Source organism: Cucurbita maxima, unplaced genomic scaffold (assembly GCF_002738345.1).
Source record: "Cucurbita maxima cultivar Rimu unplaced genomic scaffold, Cmax_1.0 Cma_Scf00001, whole genome shotgun sequence".
Taxonomy (NCBI): domain Eukaryota; kingdom Viridiplantae; phylum Streptophyta; class Magnoliopsida; order Cucurbitales; family Cucurbitaceae; genus Cucurbita; species Cucurbita maxima.
The window spans coordinates 10,333,667-10,346,718 of NW_019272017.1; the positions used below are offsets into that span (position 1 = coordinate 10,333,667).

The 13,052-nt window shown below is 31.6% G+C and overlaps 1 pseudogene; it reads right to left on the minus strand.

The window, feature by feature from the left end:
* LOC111487991 overlaps positions 1-13,052 on the minus strand; it is a 601,695-nt pseudogene that overhangs the window by 287,858 nt on the left and 300,785 nt on the right.

Genomic DNA, 13,052 nt, shown 5'->3' on the forward strand with positions numbered 1-13,052 from the left:
TAGTCTTAATTTGGTTCTCTTGTACATGCTTTGTTACGAGTTAATCCTAACAGTCACCTAAAGTATAGTATTCACCATCTAAACATTTGTGCAAGCTTATTAGGGAAATAATCCTATCAAATCCCTAAACACCAAAATTAGAATATAAAAACTCATGCAAGCTCAACAGGGAGATGACATTCATCAATGACTCAAAACACACATCACAATAACTCATCCCCCTTTCTAACATACTAGAAAATATTTACAATAGCTTTCATCTTAAAATCTCGTCCTAGAGGTATTTTGATAGCTTCGTACATCATACACAACTTACTCGTTTGAATTGTCTAACTCGACTTCTAATCATGCATAATCTCTTCTTAGCTTTATGATAAGTAGAAAAATCAGCATACATCTTGGAATCTCATCTTTTGATAATTTTTAACATACATACAATGCATTCTAGATTTTTTAGGCTTTGGATCATAAATCGTGACTATAAAGACAACGATGAAAAGTAAAATATAATAAAATAAAAGTTAAAATTACAGTAAAATTAAAAATCGAATTAAAAATAAACAACACTACAATTAAATACAAAATGAAATCCAACTACAAGATGGTGGTGTTCGAATTATTGCAAATGGGAAAACGATGTCAGGATACAATTACAAATTGAAATACAAAATACTCAAAATATAAAAATTGATCAATACTCTGGAATGATCCATCTATGACCGCACTGCTCTCGAATGCTCCCTACCTCGACCGACAACTTTTGAACACCTGAGAATGAAAGGGAAAAGGGGTGAGTAAAAAAATAGTCAGTAAGAAATCTACTTGTAGACTCTCATTCTATCCTTAACCTAATAGGTGTCCATGGGTTTTTATTTGAGCACTAGGATGTTCGAGCCTAGTTCTACAGATATCTAAGCTTCTAGAAATGCCTCAAAGTTTCAAGTGATTCTCTAGCTACTCTAAGTTCAGAGGTGGTTTACCCATTTTTTCCGACTTGACAGTGAATCTTAGTTCAGGATGAACCAACGTTACTCTTTTGTTGACTTAGGTAGCTTGCTTTGCCTATGCAATAAATGATTGATGACCTAGTTTGAGGTGCTATCTCAAAAATTTCTAATGAAGTAGTATGTGTGAGTTAATCTAAAGATCATCTGTGGAAGGTTAGCAGGCGATCACTCCCATAAAATCATAAAATTGGGGGATAAGATCCCCTATGTGCCTGCTATAAAGGTAAATTTAAATTTATTTTTATTATATATATATATATATATATATATATATATATATATAATAAAAAAAATGTATGAAAATAATATGAGTAACAATTTAAAAATAATTTAAAAGTAATTGAAAAGTTTTATAAATCTAATTGACTCAAATAATTTTCTTTCTCCAAACTAATTTTCATCCAGTAAATAAAATTATTATAATTTATTTTCATTTAAAAGTAATTAATAACTTTGAAATATGATTCAAATACTCCTATTTTAATTTAAAATAATGGAAAATTTTTATAAATGTAATTGAAAACTCATTATTCATTATTTGTTTCTCTACTCTAAAGTTATAAATGTCATATCTCGATTGGTCTTATCAATTTTGCTGTTCTGATTCATGATGTCAATTTTGTCACCACATCATCACGTCAGGTATCTTGTTTTGAATTCAATTGGTCCATGTTGTCAATTTTGCCGCTACATCATCACGTCGGGTATTTGTTTTGACTGAAACTTTTTCGTTTTATCTCTAATTTGAGTGAACAAAAAAAAAAAAAATGTTGAAATCGTTATTCTCTACCGCACTGTGGACAAAATACTGAGAATTGTTAATAATGGAGGGGAGGTTTGTTATCATCAAAATATCAATTAATTAATTTGAGATTAAGGGCCAAAAAAACCAACAACCTCCCCTTTTTTTTATGATGACAAACCATTTTAAAAAAATAGTATGAAATCTATAAAACCATATCGTGATACCAATATCCATGCATCATCATAGGTATTCTAATATATCATCAAAAATTTGAATTTCACTCACATCCATATTCTCCCTTATACTAATGCTTCAATGAATTATGAAACATCACAACAACTAAATGATTTATTAATTATAAAATAACGATTCATTAATTATAAAATAACAAACTTAGATCATATTTTTCCTAATTTGATGAGGTGATTCATTAGTTATAAAATAACAAAACTTAGAGCATATTTTTCCTAATTTTCTCCCCTTTTTAATCATAGAAGAGAACCATAAAAAATAATAAAAGAATGACATGCTCCCGTTAGAACATGCCTACAATTAAGATTATAAAATTCAAGATATATCACACCGAGTAATACCAAACTCAAATGCAAAAAATTTCTTCATTTAACGGCTTGGTAAAAATATCTGCTAATTGATTATTAGAGTTTACAAAATCAAGAATAATATGTCCATTTGGCTAATAAAATGATGTCCAATGTCAATATGTTTAATTATAGAATGATGAACAGGATTTTTTGTTAAATTAATAGCACGGGTGTTATCTCAAAAGATAGGCACATTATCCAATTTTAATTCAAAATAACAAAGAGTTTGTTTCATCCAAATAATTTGAGCACAACAACTAGTATCCGCAATATATTCCGCTTTCGTAGTAGATAAGGCAACCGAAGTTTTCTTTTTACTAAACCAAGAAACTAATGAACTACCAAGAGATTGACAAGTTCCACTAGTACTTTTACGATCAAGTAAACTTACCGCAAAATCCGCATCAGAATATCCTACCAAACTCAACATTTCTAGGATACCACACTCCTAACTTAATAGTCCCAAGCAAATATTTAAATATTCTTTATGCATGTAGATGAGATTCCTTAGGAAAAGATTGAAACCTAGCACAAAGACAGGTCTACTAGCAGTCAAGTAAAATAAAGATCCAATCATACCTCGATAAGATTTTATATCTACACATTTACCTTTTTCATCCTTATCAAGCTTGGTAGATGTGCTTATTGGAGTTTTTGCAATCTTACCTTCATTGAACTTGAACCTTTTGAGTAAATCCTTGATACTTCTTTGATTTAGGAAGATATCATTTGAGTTGTTTGATTTGAAGTCCAAAAAATAAGATGAGCTCTCCCATCATACTATCTCAAACTCATTAGGCATACATTTAGAAAATTCTTCACATAAAGAAGGATTAGTAGAACCAAATATAATATCATCACACATATATTTGCACTAATAGCATATATTTTTCTTTAATTTTAATAAATAGAGTAGTGTCGAGCTTATCCATTTTGAAATCATTCTCAATAAGAAAATTACTAATTATATCCTACCAAACTCTTGGAGCTTGTTTTAAGCCATAAAGAGCATTTTTCAACTTATATATAGACCTATGTGTAAAATCAAAATTTTCAAATCGAGTAGGTTGTTTGACATAAACTTCCTCCATAATATAACTATTTAAGAATGCACTTTTCAAATGCTACACTAGAGAATTCTCTTCCATGGTCACTCCTAATTTTAGTAATTAAAAAACCTTTTTTATTTTGGACTGGTTTTACAAAATTAGTAAATCTTTTCAAAACATCATTTTTATGTTTTATCATCAAAACCTAAGTAAATCTCTTGAAAAATCATAGACTATCACAAACACATAGTACCCACCATAGATAGCTATTTTAGAAGGGCCAAAAAAATTCATATGTAATAGTTGAAGATGTCTAGTAGTAGAAATCACATTTTTAGATTTGGAAGAGGACTTGATTTGCTCACCATTTGACAAGCATCAAGATTTTATCTTTTCAAATTTAAAGTTAGGAAGACCTCTAACTATTGAATTTTTTGAGATATTTGAAATCAAATGCATACTAGCATGTCCTAATTTCTATGTCATAACCAAGAATTATCATGCAAAGCCGAAAGACATTTATCATTTGTAGGACAATCATTTAAATTAATAATGTACACATTATTATCTCTATTTCCAACAAACAACACTTTTCTATCACTTACATTTTCAATTATGCAATTATTTTTATCAAATATAACACTAAAACCTTTATCACATAATTGTCTAATGCTAAGTAAGTCATGCTTTAAATCATCAACTAAAAGTACATTTTCAATGAGAGTACCAAAGTCATTAACTATAGTACCCTTGTCAATTATTTTACCTTTCTTGCTGTCGCCAAAAGTTACTAAGCCACCATCCTTCTTGGAAAGATTCACAAACTTGGATTGGTTTCCCGTCATGTGTCTTGAGCAACCACTATCCAAATACCACTTATTTTTTCTTGGAGGCTTTCAAATAAACCTATAAATAAAGATATTCAAGATTGACCTTTTGGTACCCATACATGTTTGGTCCTAACAAGTAAGTTTTCACAAATTTAGGAATCATGGTTGCATTCATATTAAAAAACTTACCACACCAGAAACAAATAACATTATGCATGAATTTATTTCTTGTACTAAGTTTAAGTATTCTATTTTCAATAGAAAAATTATTTCTTAAAACATTGTTAAATTTTATATTTTGAGAAAATTTTCTTTCGGAAGTAACGTTTTGAGAATTTTTCAATTTAAAGCAATTAGATATAATATGACCTTCAACGTCACAATAATGACATATAGTCACAAATCTAGATTTATCTGAGATACAAATTTGCATGTGTTAGGCTTAGACATAATGGGGATGGTTTAACAAATATTGTTTTAGAACTTGGAGTAGAACATTCATCAACATAACCTAATCCTCTTTTATCACCATAAGTATACCTGCTTCAATTATTTTATCTAATTTTTGAGCACCTATAGTTAATTTTTTAATAGACTCCTTAGCCTTACCAAGTTCTTGCATAGTATTTAATTCCTTTTCTTTGAGTAATTTAATTTTATCAATTAATGTTGTTTTCTCATCACAATCAAATACATGCTTTTCACAGGGTATATCAAATTTTTTACACCATTATAATTATTCTCTCCTAGGAATGAAATTTCATTTAATAAAGGCTTATTTTTAATAATTGAAGTCCTGTATTTCTTTTGAAGTATAACATACTTTGAACCAAGTTTTTCTAAATCATGTTGTATCTCCTCAAAAATTTTAAATAATTCATCGTAAGGAGGAGATTCAAGAATTACCTCATTTTCTTCATCATCTTTGTAACTATGAGGCATGAAGCAAAAATTTGCGACTTCTTCATCACTTGCACTTTCATTGCTATCATCCCAAGTAGCCATTGTTGTTTTTTTCCAGGATTTCTTAGATAACTTGAGGAGAGAACAATCCGATCTTATATGACCCGACTTCTTACATTCATAACATATTATCTCATCATGTTTGCTCTTCTCACCTTTTTGGTTGGTGAAATGTTTCCTAAATTGTTTCTTTCTTTTGATGATTTTTTTACATCATCTTCATCAAGGGCTTCCTCATCGTCGGAGTCAACTTCCAATGTGATAGACTTTAGGGCTATGCTTTTCTTCTTTTTGGATTCTTCTTCGCGCTCCTCCTCTTCCACGCGCTCCTTCATGGTAATCTCATGCGTCATGAGAGAACCAACAAGTATTCCTCTAGTCAACTTCCAATGTGATGGACTTTAGGGCTATACTTTTCTTCTTTATGGATTCCTATTCTATGTGTTCCTCCTCTTCCATGCGCTCCTTCATGGTAATCTCATACGCCATGAGATAACCAACAAGTTCATCCAAAGGAAGCTTTGTTAAATCCTTTGCTTCTTGAATTGTCGTCACTTTTGCTTCCCAACTTTTATGTAGAGACCTAAGAATTTTCTTGACATTTTCTAGAGTAGAATATACTTTTTCAAGATTTTTCAAAGCATTTAGAATACTGGTAAATCTAGTGAACATATCACCTATAGATTCATTTGCATTCAAATATACTTTTCCAAGATTTTTCAAAGAATTTATAATATTCGTAAATCTAGTGAACGTATCACCTATAAATTCATTTGCATCCATTTGAAATAGTTCATAATTATGAACTAACATGTTAATCTTTGTTTCTTTAACTTGATTTGTTCCTTCATGAGTTACGTTAAGAGTTTTCCAAATTTCATATGATGAAGAACACATAGATACTCATTAAATTCATCGTTACTTAGGGCACAATAAAGACAGTTTATAGCACTAGCATTAAAAGAACATTTTTTCATATCATGCTCATCAAATTCATCCTCCATTTGAAGCTCTTCAATATTATTAACCATTTTTATTGAAATATAAGGGCCTTTACTAACATTTAACCCTAATTGATAATCAATCGATTGCAAATAAATTTTCATTCAAGCTTTCCAATACGTATAATTGGAATATAAGAGCCTTTACTAACATTTAACCATAATTGATAACCAATCGATTGCAAATAAATTTTCATTCAAGCTTTCCAATACGTATAATTAGTTCCATCAAAATAAGAAGGTCTAGAAGTTGATTGTCCTTCACAAAAACCCTTTTTAACACTTAGATTTTACATAAGCTCTAAAATAATGTTTATATAAAAAAAATCAATCAGAGCTCTGATACCAATGGTTGGATAGATATGACAACCGGTGAATAGGGTTTCAACAATGTAATTATTAATTTTTTTTAATAACAATAAAACTTGATACATGCAATAAAACTTAACAATAATTTAGAATTTAAATAGGAAAATGGTTAGAAAATATAACACCATAGTTTTATAGCGGTTCGGTCAAACTCGACCTACTCCACTCCCCAAGTGCTCTTGGGAATTTGAATAAAACTTTTTTACTCTTTCCTTGGATTAGAGCCCAACCACTACACCACTTCTTTTACGAGTGCAAGAGCAAACTCAATCCTTTCCACGAATCAGAATCAAACCGGTACACCGCTCTTTTTACGAGTTCAAGAGCAAACTCAATCATTCCACGGCTCAGGATCAAACCGGTACAACTGTTTGAAATCTTATAGAAACACATCACAACTCTTTGAAGTAATAGATTTACAATTTTCTCACAATACAATAAACCTCCCTCGAGATTAAGATAAACAATAAATAGAATTGGAAGGTTTGGAGAGAGCAACAATGGAGGCTTTTAAAAAAGAATTTTAGATCGAGGAAACTATGTAAATAAACAAGAAATAAACAAGAAATAGAATTGGAAGGTTTGGAGAGAGCAACAATGAAGGCTTTTAAAAAAGAATTTTATATCGAGGAAATATGGAAGTTGTGTATTGTGTTCTATATTCTGTATATATTTTGAAAAATATGAAAAGGTGATGAGTTTAAATAGTGATAAGTTGTAAAAATAGGAATTGATACGGATTACTAAAATGTGAATGGACATCGAAAAATAATATTTATTTATTTTTAAATTTATCTTAAAAAATTATAGACCACATATTTCATTAATATTTATTTTATATATATATATAAATATAACATATTTAAATAGAATAATATAATAATAAATGTTAATGAAAATCATGTAACCATTTGAAAGCTTTCAAATGTTTTATAAATTTAATTGAAATCATTATAAATGGAATTGAAATAATTTTATAATTCAAATAATTTTTTTTCTTAAAACTAGTTTTCATAAATGTAAATGAAATCATAATAATTTCTTTCCATTTAAAAGTAACCGAAAACTTTGAAATGATTTTATAATTCAAATACTCATCCTTTAATTTAAAAATAATAGAAAACTTTTATAAATGTAATTGAAAATTTCCATTTGTTACTCTACCAAAGTTATAAATGTCGTACTTCGATTGGTCTATGATGTCAATTTTGCCGCTGATCCATAATGTCAATTTTGTCACCACATCATCATGTCAGGTATCTTGTTTTGAATTTGATTAGTCTATGATGTCAATTTTGCCGCCACATCATCACGTCGGGTATTTGTTTTGACTAGAACTCCTTCGTTTTATCTTTAATTTGAGTGAACCAAAAAAGACGTTGAAATCGTTATTCCCAACCTTACACTGTGGACAAAATACTCAGAATTGTTAATAATGGAAGGTAGGTCTGATATTATCGAAACATAAATTAACTAATTAATTAAAATTAATTAATTTGAGATTAAAGGCCAAAAAAAACCAATAGAAACATCATGGGCTTTAGCTCAAACGTGGTTGCTTACATTTTGGGTCTAATAATGCACAGATTTAGCTCTTCCACAGCTGGGTGTGCATATGCTCGGATCGCTCTTTCTCTGTCATCTGCTAAATGAATGACATTAGCAGTAATTCTCTCTTGATTAGCCATCATCGCTGGATTTTCAAACTCCCGATTCAGCTGGGCTCAAAGTTATAATTGTTGTATATTTTGTTATGTCATTTTCTTTTTCTCCCTCAATTTTCATCTAAATGTTCTCCCTATTTCAGGATCCAAAATAAATTCCAAACCCGTAGGTTGGTTCATACACATAATTCTGCCGTAGTAAACTCAATTCTACAGCAGTAAATACAGCAGTAGAAAATTTAGCTTACTACTATGGCTTCTTGTTGGCTCTAACTCACGAAAATCTACAAGTAAAATAACCAAATTAAGTTCCCGACAACGGCGCCAAAAACTTGATCGCTTGTGGATGTATATAATAAAATGAGGTAAAATTCACAAAAATAAGTGCAGGTATACACTATCACAAGTAATAAGTAATAAGTAAATTATCGATTCCACCGATAACCTATTTTTTGGTTAATTTTATCGCTGGAAATTAAGTGAGTTTTTGGTAACATTCAAATGAGTGTTGGTGATTTTGACTACTTAAACAAAACTAAAACCGAGTGTCACTATTGTCGAAAAGCAGAAAATGATGAGAAAATCAACTATAATGAGAAAGGTTCGGCAAAGAGAGATTAAATAGATAAGTTGTTGAATTTTGTGGTAGATTTTAGTTCCTTTTAATAGATTCCCAAGCCCACGAGGGTCATGGTGATTATTTTCATAATCGTTGGTAATTTCTATTAACAATGCTAAGAATTATTCCTATCCCTTCTATTACCCTTCAAGTCTCCTTGCAATTGAACTAGTATTAAAGAGGATTTCATTGCTCCCCCTCTTCTCCCAAACGAGAGAACAATTATGTATGTAAAGTAGCTAATTAAACACACATGTAAATTATTAACAACTCTTTAATAAACTAAAATCATACCATCAACATACTTAAACTATATAAAACTCTCTCGCCTCCCCAATAAAGTTTAGCTTTCCCATACAAACTGAATTAAATAGAAGAACCTACATCTTAATCATATAAAATTGATAAAATAAGAAAAGAGAATAAGGAAATAGAGAGTTATCCAGCTTTTTTGCCGTTTTTCAATGGAAGTTCTCTTCCCTTGAGGTCTCACACCCACCTTTTTCCCCTAATCTATCATTCTTGGTCTTCTCTTCGTTCTGCTATCAACAGTTGCTGAATTAGGATTTTTCTTCTTCTCTGGTTTCACAGTCGTTCACAGCAGCAGAAGCTCTACTGTCTAATCTGATTTTGCTCTCCAAAGTGTGACTCTTCTTTCTTGGTCTTCTTTTTCCTTTTATATTGAGCATGAGTTTCCCTTTATGGCTTAAAAGGAATAAGTCGTCCACATAAGATGTTCCTCATTGAGTAGTCAATGACCCACTTAGACTGCTTATGTGGATTTAAAATTTTCATGTCATCCCCCTTTTGTTTACAGATTTGCTACTCCATCATGGTTGAGCACATGGTTGAACATAGATGTCTAAAATTTTACCATATAACTCAATTAAATGTACAATTAAGATCGATTTATGCTAAATCATATTCTTTTCATGTTCGACTGCAATAAACGATTACATGCTCACTAATTAAAATAGATAAGATAAATAATGAGAAAATGGTGAATAAGAGTGCAATATTAACTACAAAAAGACTTGATATAACTCTACTTTTGAAGAGTTATCACACCCCAAGTAAAATTCTTAATTTTTAACCCTCTTTCTGACAATTCTCTCCCAAAATTCTTTGGTTCCTTAAAATTTACTCCCTACATGTTCTATACAAGAAAATTGGGAGAGATTTAAGCATCTGGATTGTGAGAACTGATGTCTTGAATACAACGAATAAGTAGCCATTTTCGTCTTTTCTTAAGACTTGCACATAGAAATCAATTGGTAAAGCCTTTAAACTTTAAAATAACTCGAAATCAAGAGAAAAAGTGGAAGAGCTAGTAAGAACCAAGAAGTTAGGACGTAAATCTTATGTTGCTAGGAATCATAACATATAAAATTAACGCACTAAATTAATTTCATTGTGCATGAAATTTTAATGGATGACCTAATACCATATTATAAGGATGTATGTAAAGTTTTATGGATATAGCAACATGTTTACCCCTAAACTAGCAAAATGACCAAAATATCCCTAAATGTTTGTATATTGTTTCATGGCCTAATGAATTCCAAATAACATAGAAAATTTATAGAAGGCCTACTTTTAAGGACATGAATGATTATACATGGTTGAAATTTAATTGGAGCATGTTTACGACATAAACCGTGATTAGGGTGGAAAATGACGAAAATGTCCATAATGACTATTTTATGAGAATTCATGATTTAAAAAAACTTCAATTTCCTTGAACCTTTGTAGGACACTTATTAGTGATATTAAGTCTGATTCATGTGATTCAAAATACTGATATGTTTACAATCCATAGACTTGGATTAGGGCTTATGGACCTCACAGTACTTCTCATAGGTTCTACCTTAAGTATTTATGATGGACCCTTAGAGCTAGAATCTATGAACCAAAGCTACTACCTTAAGTATTTATGATGGACGCTTAGAGCTAGAATCTATGAACCAAAGCTACTGCTCTATGGTCATGATTCAAATCAAGTAGGCTAGTTCTCAGAATTTGCACGATCCAAGCTTTAAACCTACCATGACACTAACACTGTTAAGTACTACTTTATTTAGACTTGCATTATGTCCCAAGTCACCCTAGGTCTTTCAATATACGGTGATCATATATTTTATCCGGGGGGTGGGGGGGGGGGGGGGGGGGGGGGGGGGGGGGGGGGGGGGGGGGGGGGGGGGGGGGGGGGGGCAAGGAAATGTCGAGCCAAGTTGGATCATATTGTTTAGGACTACGATTAGTGTTATACTCAAGTTCATGGTGGAGTGGATATGGACAACCGGATGGGATTCACTCTCCTTAAACTCATTCAAGGACAAGAGATCATATAAGTGCATAAGTTAGAGCTAGGCACTAGACTAACCAAGTATTATGATTTATGATCCATGACTTAGTACCAAGGACATTAGAACAACAACTACGGTAAGCCTTTGGTCAAGCTATAAAGTGTAGCAACTTAGCATCCACAATGGATACGATTAATACTTGTATCTTCTCTTCATACACATAATGTCATCATATCTTGAGAGTGAACCTCAACGCTGCTAGCTCTAAATCATGTGTGAGTAGTTACACTTGTATTTCTTTGACTACCGGGAGATGTAGGCTATGACCATGTGGTTTTGCATCAACACAACCTAAACCTTTTTTAGAAGTATCATTATTTACAAAGTTGTCTAAGTTATCTGACACTGTGAGCACTAGCACCACTAGTTTTTCTTAAGTTTGGTGAAACTCTTCTTACATGTCGATGTCCATGCAAAGAGTTTAACCTTCTTGATCAACTGTGTTAATGGTGTTGATATCTTAGAGAAGTCTCGAGTAAAACGTCTGTAGTAGCCTACCAACTCTAGAAAACTTTTGACTTTCGTGATTGGGTTGGTCGGGGCTATTTTATTACCATTTCAACTTTCACAGAGTCTACTAGGATACCTTCTTTTAACACAATATACCCAGGAATACCACCTTTTAGAGCCAAAATTCACACTTGAGATTTAGGCGTACAACTTGCGTGCTCTTAGCCTTGTTAGAACCTCCTTTAGGTGGTCCACATGTTCTACTTCTGCCTCGTAATAGATAAGTATGTCGTCTATGAAGACGATCATGAACTTGTTGAGAAAATCCTTAAACACTTGGTTCATCCAGTCCATGAAGGATGTCATGGCTCCTAAATATAGTTTTTGATATGGTATCCTGATCTTAGATCTATTTACGAGAATATTTAAACCCTTTGCAATTGGTCAAGCAGGTCATTTATTCTCGGTAAGGGGTACTCATTCTTGATAGTTACTTTGTTGAGCTCTTGATAGTCTATGTATGATTGCATATCCTTCTTTTTAATGAACAACACAAATACTCTCCAAGGTGAAACGTATGGCCGGATAAACCGTTTGTCGAGAAACTCCTATAAATGCACCTTGAGTTCCTTAGGTTCTACAAGAGTCATCCTATATAAGGCCTTGGAAATCATTGTAGTTTCCGATTCCAACTCAATCTCAAAACTTATCTCTCTTACTAGTGGTAGGCCTAACAACTCTTCCGAAAATACTTCATTGAACTCTTTAACTACTTGTACTAAGGAATGCCCATGCCCCATGATTAATTAACTTCCTAATCTTTTAGGATGATACGACATTTGGAGTATTCCTAGAATATTCCCCTTTATACTTGAAGTTTCCTCTTGATGGGGTCTGAAGGACACTTCTCTCTCGACAATCAATATAAACATGAATATTTTTTTGTTAGTCAGTCCATTCCTAGGATGACATCAAAGTCACTCATATCTTGGACAACCAAGAGTACCTCTAGTGTCCTTCCTACATCACTACCTTTGTCGGTCTTTACTTTTTGCATGACTATTAAATCTATCTTAGTGGGTGTGGACAACAAATAGATAATGCAAAATAAACTCAAATCTAGATAGCATCTCTGAAGTCTTCAACTCGTCCATAGGACCGTCTAAATTACACTACATTTGGTTTATATGAAAAAGAAGATTAAAAACTAATTTTGGTGAGTAATTATTCACTTAGTAAGTAGCTAACTTGTTAACAAATTACATTAATTATTTTTTGAGTATATTTAAATTTTTAATTAACGTTCCATCTAACACTTTTAATTCGAATTAGGTTCTTAAACTAACCATTTACTCATTTCATAGGTTTGAATCGCTATCTCGATTCT